An 8,123-nucleotide genomic window follows, 5' to 3' on the forward strand; every position below is an offset into this window, starting at 1 on the left:
AGGTGGAGTCTACAGAGGCAGGAAGGCCTCCTTGAGCTGTGGTGGCCTCCACCCAATTCGAGCTTCCCCGCAGCTTTGTTTACCTACTTAAGCCTCAGCAATGGTGGGCACCCCTCCCCCAGCCTCACTGCCGCCTGGTAGTTAGATCTCAGACTGCTGTGCTAGCAATGAAGGAGGCTCTGTGGGCATGGGACCCTCCAGGCCCGGTGTGGGATATAATCTCCTGGTGTGCCGTTTGCTAAGACTCTTGGTAAAGTGCGGTATTAGGCGGGGAGTTACCCAATTTTCCAGGTGTTGTGTGTCTCAGTTTCCCTTGGCTAGGAAAAGGAATTCCCTTCCCCCTTGTGCTTCCCAGGTGAGGCGATGCCTCACTCTGCTTCAGCTCTCGCTAGTCGGGCTGCACCCGCGGACCAGCACCGACTGTCCGACATGCCCCAGTGAGATGAACTCGGTACCTCAGTTGAAAATGCAGAAATCACCCATCTTCTGTGTTGCTCATGCTGGGAGCTGCAGGCTGGAGCTGTTCCTATTCAGCCATCTTGGGCGTGCCCAAATCACTACCGAAAGTTATTTCATTTAGGAAAAATAACTACTATCTTCTTCTTATCTTCAGTACACACAATTTAAACAAATACAGCTGCTATAACACTTTACACAATTCCTATGTACTGGAATAATAACAAGGTCTAAATACAGTTACATTTTTAAACACTGGGTCAAGGCCTTACATAAAAATACCATCCTACTTTTCCCTCTAAGTTTTGAAATATCATGTACTTTCCCCCCAACATCTGCAGCCATCCAGGAATTTTTAGGAAACTTTTGTGCATGATCTTTGGACTCAGTGACAAAAGATCAAAATCCCCCAAAATGATGGTTCACTTGAAGTCAAATGAGAGACCCTGGCTCAATAGTCTCCTAGGATGAAAGCAGTGCTGCATCAACTGGCTCCATGGAGGATGGGCTCATGAAGGATCTGATCAATCAGTCATAATACAGTCCAGGTGGTAGATGTACATGCTCAGTAGAAATTGAATTGGGTCTGGGCACATTGGCTCATGCCTGTAATCCCAGCCCTTTGGGAGGCTGAGATGGGTGGATCACGAGGTCAAGAGATCGAGACCATCCTGGCCAACGTAGTGAAACCCCGTCTCTACTGAAAATACAAAAATTAGCTGGCCTGGTGGTGCATCTCTGTAGTCCCAGCTACTCCAGAGGCTGAGGCAGGAGAATCACTTGAACCTGGGAGGTGGAGATTGCAGTGAGCTGAGATCACGCCACTGTACTCCAGCCAGGGTGAGAAGAGGGAAACTCCGTCTCAAAAAAAGAAGAAGAAATTGAATTGGGTCCCCATAAACAAAGTCCATTATACAGATCACACACTCCTGGATCTGTTGTTCTGATTTTCTGATCCACCTCTTCCAGGATCATGAACTCCTTTAGGCAGTTGTTGTATAAGGCCTATTCTTTGAGGTATCCTAATTTGTTAGGATAGGTGTTGCTAGGTGTTGGATGGTAGACTGGAACTGGAACCTGTTCGTGATATGGCAGCGGCTCCTGATACAGCTTAGTCCCCTCGCCAAAGCTAGCCCAGTTGGACTGAGACTCCTGAAGCAGGGAGATGTCATCCGAGGTTGGGGATTTGAGGCAGTTCCCCATCTTCTGGGGCTGAGGGGTGTGATCTGTGCACTGACGGTCTTCTTTATTTTCTACCTTGAGATTAATAAATATGTGGGATACTTTATGTAAATATATTGTTGCTCATACTTTCATCCACTAGTTTTAGCATCTACTGATGATGATTCTTACTTGAAATAGTTGTGGTGGTTTGTGAAATGGTGGTTTTTTTTCTTTTTAAATTTTATTTTGAATTAATTTACATTTACAAAAATTGTAAAAATAGTACACCCTTCACCCCAAATGTTAACATCTTACACAATCATAACGTAATAATTGTACTGTGTGTAGAAAACAGCAAATTAACACTGATGAAATATTGTTATTGTTATTATTTTGGAGACAGAGTTGCACTCTGTCACCCATGCTGGAGTGCAGTGGTGCGATCATAGCTCATGTTAACCTCAAACTCCCAGGCTCAAACAGTCCTCCTGTGTCAGCCTTTCTAGTAGCTAGTACTACAGGTATACATCACCACACCTGGCTAATAAAAAAAAAATTTTTTTTTGGTGGCAGGGTCTCACTGTCTTCCCCAGGCTGGTCTCGAACTCCTGTCCTCAAGTGATCCTCCTGCCTCAGCCTCCCTTCTCAAGGAAACTTGTCCTCAAGTAATCCTTCTGCGTCAGCCCCAAATACGCACAGTCATGGCTCACTGCAGCCTTGACTTTTTGGGCTCAGGTGATCCTCCTACCTCAGCCTCCCACGTAGCTGAAACTATAGGCATGAACCACCATGCTCAGTTAATTTTTTGTAATTTTTTGGGAGAGACGGGTTTTTACCATGTTGTCTAGGTGGGTCTCAAACTCATGAGCTCAAGTGATCTACCCACCTTGTCCTCTTAAAATGCTGGGATTTACAGGCATGAGCCCAAGCCCGATTCATATTATTAACTGATTTACAGACCTTATTTAAATTTTGCCAGTTTCCCAACTAATGTCCCTCAAAGCAAAAGAAAAAAGTTCTAAATTTTGCCAAACACCTCACTGTTCTTGCTTTGGTCCAGAATCCCTCATTGTGTTTAGTTGTCATGTCTTTCTTATGTGATTAACAGAGATTAACAGATGGTCATCTTCATCCATGTGACCAACAAGACCAAAAAGGTATAATTCCTCAGTCTTTCTTTTTATGACAAATGGTCATTAAAAAGCAAGATCAGGAGCTCGAGACCAGCCTGGCCAACAGTGAAATCCCGTCTCCATTAAAAAAACAAAAATTAGTTGGATGTGGTGGCACACACCTGTGGTCCCAGCTACTTGGGAGGCTGAGGCAGGAGAATCACTTCAATCTGGGAGGTGGAGGTTGCAGTGAGCGGAGATTGCGCCATTGCATTCCAGCCTGGGTGACAGAGCGAGACTCCGACTCAAAAAAAAAAAAAAGTAATTCTATACATGATAAATGGTGATTTCCACCCCCCACCCCCCGACACGCACACACCACTTCTAACATATATACCACATTGATTAGTTGGGATTCCATTTTGGGGAGGAATTATCCCTTCTCCTTTATTTACTACTGCTGGTAGGGACTCATGTGCACCTTTAGTCCCAGCAACTCAGAAGGCTGAGGCAGAAGGATCGCTTGAGCCTGGGGATGTCGAGGCTGCAGTGAGTCATGATTGTGCCACTACACTCCATCCTGTGCAGCAGAGTGATACCCTCTCTTTCAAAAAAAAAATCCGTTACTGTCATTGGTTCTTTTGATGCTACGTTATCCTAGATTTGACCATTGAGAGCCTTTCAAGCAGGTTTATATCGACTAAATATGTCTCCTGGTAAAAATGGGATCGTTTTACATTATTGGTAACATGTAATTAAAAACCACATGGAATATAGCATTCTCTATCAGCTGAGTATCTTAAAATATTTGAATCATTGTTATGGTCCTAGAAAGCAAAGATTACTGATCATATGATTGCCAATAGCTCATATCTAGATTATCCTATGTCTCATGCCCATCACTGAGAACATTATGTCATCACCAGCATCACTTTATTAGTGTTTAATTTGGGCAGATATTCAGTATCTTCAGTTTTCAGTTTTGAGAAAAAAACGTATATAATCAGCATTTAGTTATTAGTATTTTCTTGCTTGTTAAGTGCCTTTACTAATGCCAGTGCTGGTGAAACTAGGTTAACACTGTGTTTGGGTTGAAATTGATAGTTTACTCATATAACAGAAGTATCTCTCAAAAAGACTTCTATTTCTTTTGGGAGGGAGATCTGAGAGTGGGGACAGAGGGAGTGTCTTAGAAAATCAAAACTGTGTACCTAGTGTCTAGCATTATGTTTGTCACACTTAATGCCCAGTAAATATTTGTTGAATAAATGAATAATACCCAAGAAAGGGCCCACCTTCCCATTTCTTTTATTTTCAGTTCTTTTAGATGATTTTTTAACTTAGTCATTTTTCATATGTGGGCCATTTTTGCTTTTCACATTTTACTGCTTAAATATCTAAAATTATCAAAGCCTTTCCAAATTGTCTTCTGTGGAAAAATATGGGGGTTGAAATTTTCAGAAAGGGGTAGAGATTTCATGTACAAAAATTAAATTGCTTTCTTTTTTGGACTTAGCTCACAGAGCCTTTAATATGTTAATTACATACCATGAATCTCTTAGAGATGGGAGAATACTCGACATTTTTGAAACTTATTAATGATAAAAACCCATTTTTCTCAGTTTCTAAGAGACTATGGAAAATGCTTCTCTGATTTTTTAAAAACCTGCTTAACTCTCTTTAGGCTTATTTCTTTGTTATTATTTGATATTATTTTGTCACTTTTGGACTACTTGATATGCCCCAAATGAATTTTCTTTCTCACTGACCTGGACAGCCTTTTCTCAGCTAAATATGGCATGTCCTAAGAAGTCCATTGATTGCCCAAAAAGCTGAGCCCATGGATTAGAAATAGCCTCAGGAAGATTACTCATCTAAACATTTGCCACACATTTATCAGAGAAATTTAATGCAATTTTTCTAAGTCATCTAAATTCTTTGTAAGCCATTCTATACACCTTGGTAGGAGATGTTTCATATTTGTAGAAATTTCAAATATTCAAAGAATGTTGAGTCAGTCTCTCAATTGGCAAAATTATACAGAGTAAGAAAAATGTCCATAGAAATAGAACCAAGAGAAGTCTATATAAATAGTAGTGTGAAGAAGAGTGAATTCCTTTTTAGCTGTAACATCACATTTTTTGCATGTTGCACACATTGTTTAGCCGTTTCTGAACACATTTCCATTTACGTCATTTGTAAAAACTGCCTAGCCTCATATTCTGGAAAACTGACAAAGTTGTAATGAACAGATGCAGATTCCATAATTGTAATTGGCCTTTATTCTAAACTAATTTTTGGTTCATGCATTGTTAATGATTTCTATTTTTCTCCATTTTTACCTTAAAATTGGAAAGGGTATCTTTTAGAGGGAAACATTTTTTGTTGACTTTTAAAAATCAGGGCTTATTACATTATGACCTGTAGGTTCTCCAATTACCTATATTTAAACCTAGAATTTTAAGGGTGCCTTTTTAATATTTTCTGTTAATACTTAATTTTACACAATCTTTTAAATTTTTCTTTTATAATTCCCAGATAAACACATCAGTTTTAAATGAAACACCTTCTTAATTTTTTTCTATAATTAATACTATCTTGTTTTTAAATAATATATAGATCATTTAGAATATAGAAGATTATAAAGAATTTATCTATTTTATGTTTTTACAATTCAAGTCTTTCTTAAATTGAATAATAAATATTAGTAGATCCTCAAACAGAATCAAAAAGATGTATTCTCATATTGTTTTATTATTGTATGATTTTCTAACAATGCCATTTAAAAGACTTTGACTTTCCAAAGTAGGACTAATTCAGGTGAATCTCTGATTGTCCTAATGGGACTATATGATCTGGCTCCAAGCATAGTACATGTAACGTTTTTAAGTAAGACGAGATAAACCTGAAAAATTCTAATCTTGGAACAGCTCCTCTGATACTTCTGACTAGTGCCAAATTTTGTCATATGAACGGGGAACATGATATTTATTAATGAAGGAATGGGTTTTTAAAATAATTGTTTTAGTGTTTATAGGTCCTTTTTATTAAAGTATGAAATACAGAGCAAGTGTTTTGGCATATTGTTGCTTGTTATAAGGAAGATTTAATAGCTTGTTTTGGGCTATTAATATGAAGAGAAGTCATTTGGAGTTCAGATATATATTTAGAACTAGCATGTGTGCAAAAAGATACAAAGTAAATCAAGAAATTCTGGAAAAGATTGTTTGAAGAAAAGAAGTTGCTATTTTCAAGCTAACATTGGTAAAGTAAATATCAAAAAGAGACTTAAATATTTTCTTTATTTTGAATATTTTATTAAGGGTCCCAAATCAAAACTTAGAATTGACAGAATTAAATCAGTGAAAGTATGAAACTCTGTTTATAAAGTAACAGTTATATAAATATAATTTCAAATGGAGTCTAGGAAACCCAGACTGCTTACTGCAGTTAGTTATAGGAGATGATTACAAACGGAACAGCTGTCTGAGTTTAGTAACACAAAGCTATTGTTAGTGCTTATAGAAAATTTAGTTATGTTATATAAATTAGTTTTCTCTGATTTTGAAAATGTCTTTATCATGATTTTTGCATGAAGAGAATATCTTCACATTTCACATACTTTTTCAGTAAATGTTAATAGGAATTCAATGATTTGTTCTTTAAGTTTTAATTTGTTGATCAAAAGATGTGTATAATACTAAAAAATACATGCCAAGTAGGTTTGCTGCATGAATTTTATAGCATATAATATATGAAAACCCTGGTGTCCTTTTGGCCTTGTTGGTCACATGCATGAAGATGATTATCTGCTGATCTCTGCTAATCACTAGTACATCCTTTTACAGAAGACAGAACAGTTTTTAGTTGTGTTTCATTTGCTCCTTTGAAAAGTGCTTTAACAAGAAACTTTAGGAAATCATTTGATACTGTAAGATTATAAAATAGTGGATATTTTCTATCTAAAGATGGTAATTTTAAAATGAGAATTAGAATTTTTATATAGGAGCAATACAGAAAAAAATTCAACATGTCTCCATATTTTATTTGGGTATTTTTATGAGTTTGTTTTAGATGCCAATAATAGTTTTATGAATGTCATAGATGTGAATGACTCTGTTAGACTTGTCGATACAAACACACACACACATACACAGCTATCTCTCACACACTTTCACATATGCAGTGCGTTATTGTTATAACTCTAAAATGTTTAAAAGCTGTCAGAATAAAACAGTGCCTCTCATCCTTTGATATATGTATAATTTACCTAGGACCTTGTTAAAATTTAGATTCTAAGTCAGTAGTTCTAGGGTAGGTTTTGAGAGTCTGCAATTATAGCAAGTTCCCAAATCATGACTATTCCGCTACTCCAGAGTCATAAAACTTTTTCTATTAAGGATCATGTAGTAATATTTTAATATTTTAAGCTTTCCAAGATAAGAAGCAAAATTGAGGATATTCTGCAGGATATTTCCTACATTATAGGATAAAGAAACAAATGTCCACAAATTTTTTTATTGATGAAATTCAATAAGTAATTGAGAACTGTTTCGTGGTATAGCTGTATACACTACTTAATAAAAAGGAATGATCTGATACACACAACAGAATGAATCTCAAAAATATTATGCTGAGTGTTAAGATTGAATAAAATTTCATTGTATGTATAAAAAAAAAAATTATGCTGAGTGAAAGAGACCTTACACAGAAACTACATACTATGTGATATCATTTATATGAAGCTCTGGAAAATACAAACTGGGCCAGGCACAATGGCTAATGACTATAATCCCAGCACTTTGGGAGGCTGAGGCAGGAGAATCACTTGAGGCCCAGAGTTCAAGACCAGCCTGGGCAACATAGCAAGACCCCTGTCCCTGTCAGTACATGGGAAATAAAAAAATATATGTGGGCATAATGGTGAATGCCTGTAGTCCCAGTTACTTGGGAGGCTGAGGCAGGGGTATTGTGTGAGCCCAGGAGATTGAGGTTACAGTGAGCTATGATCATGTGACTATACTCCAGCCTAGGTGGCAGAGCAAGACCCCCTGTCTCTTCAAAAGAAAAGGAAGAAAGAAAATACAACTAAACAACAATAACAGAAAGCTGATGATGGTTATATGGAGACAGGAGTGAAGGGATGGACTGACTACAAAGGAACATGAAGGAACTGTTTGGATGATGGAAATGTTCTGTATGTTGGTTGTGAGTAGTTATGCGGTATATATGTCCTTCAAAACTTATTGAACTTGGGAAAGCCAGCTGACATGTTGTAAGGACACTCAAGCAGCCCTATGGAGAGACTAGGTTCCAAAATGGTGTAGAAGCAAGTTGGCTTCACTCTTCTTCACAGAAAACCACAAACAAGAGAGCACCGAGATTATCACC

General features: G+C 37.5%; 1 pseudogene; it reads right to left on the reverse strand.

Annotated features, from left to right (window-relative positions):
• Positions 1-1,086: 1,086 nt before the first annotated feature.
• LOC139356987 (RING finger protein 11 pseudogene) lies at positions 1,087-1,681 on the reverse strand (annotated as a pseudogene).
• Positions 1,682-8,123: the final 6,442 nt, after the last annotated feature.

Source organism: Macaca nemestrina, chromosome 11, assembly GCF_043159975.1.
Source record: "Macaca nemestrina isolate mMacNem1 chromosome 11, mMacNem.hap1, whole genome shotgun sequence".
NCBI classification, from domain to species: domain Eukaryota; kingdom Metazoa; phylum Chordata; class Mammalia; order Primates; family Cercopithecidae; genus Macaca; species Macaca nemestrina.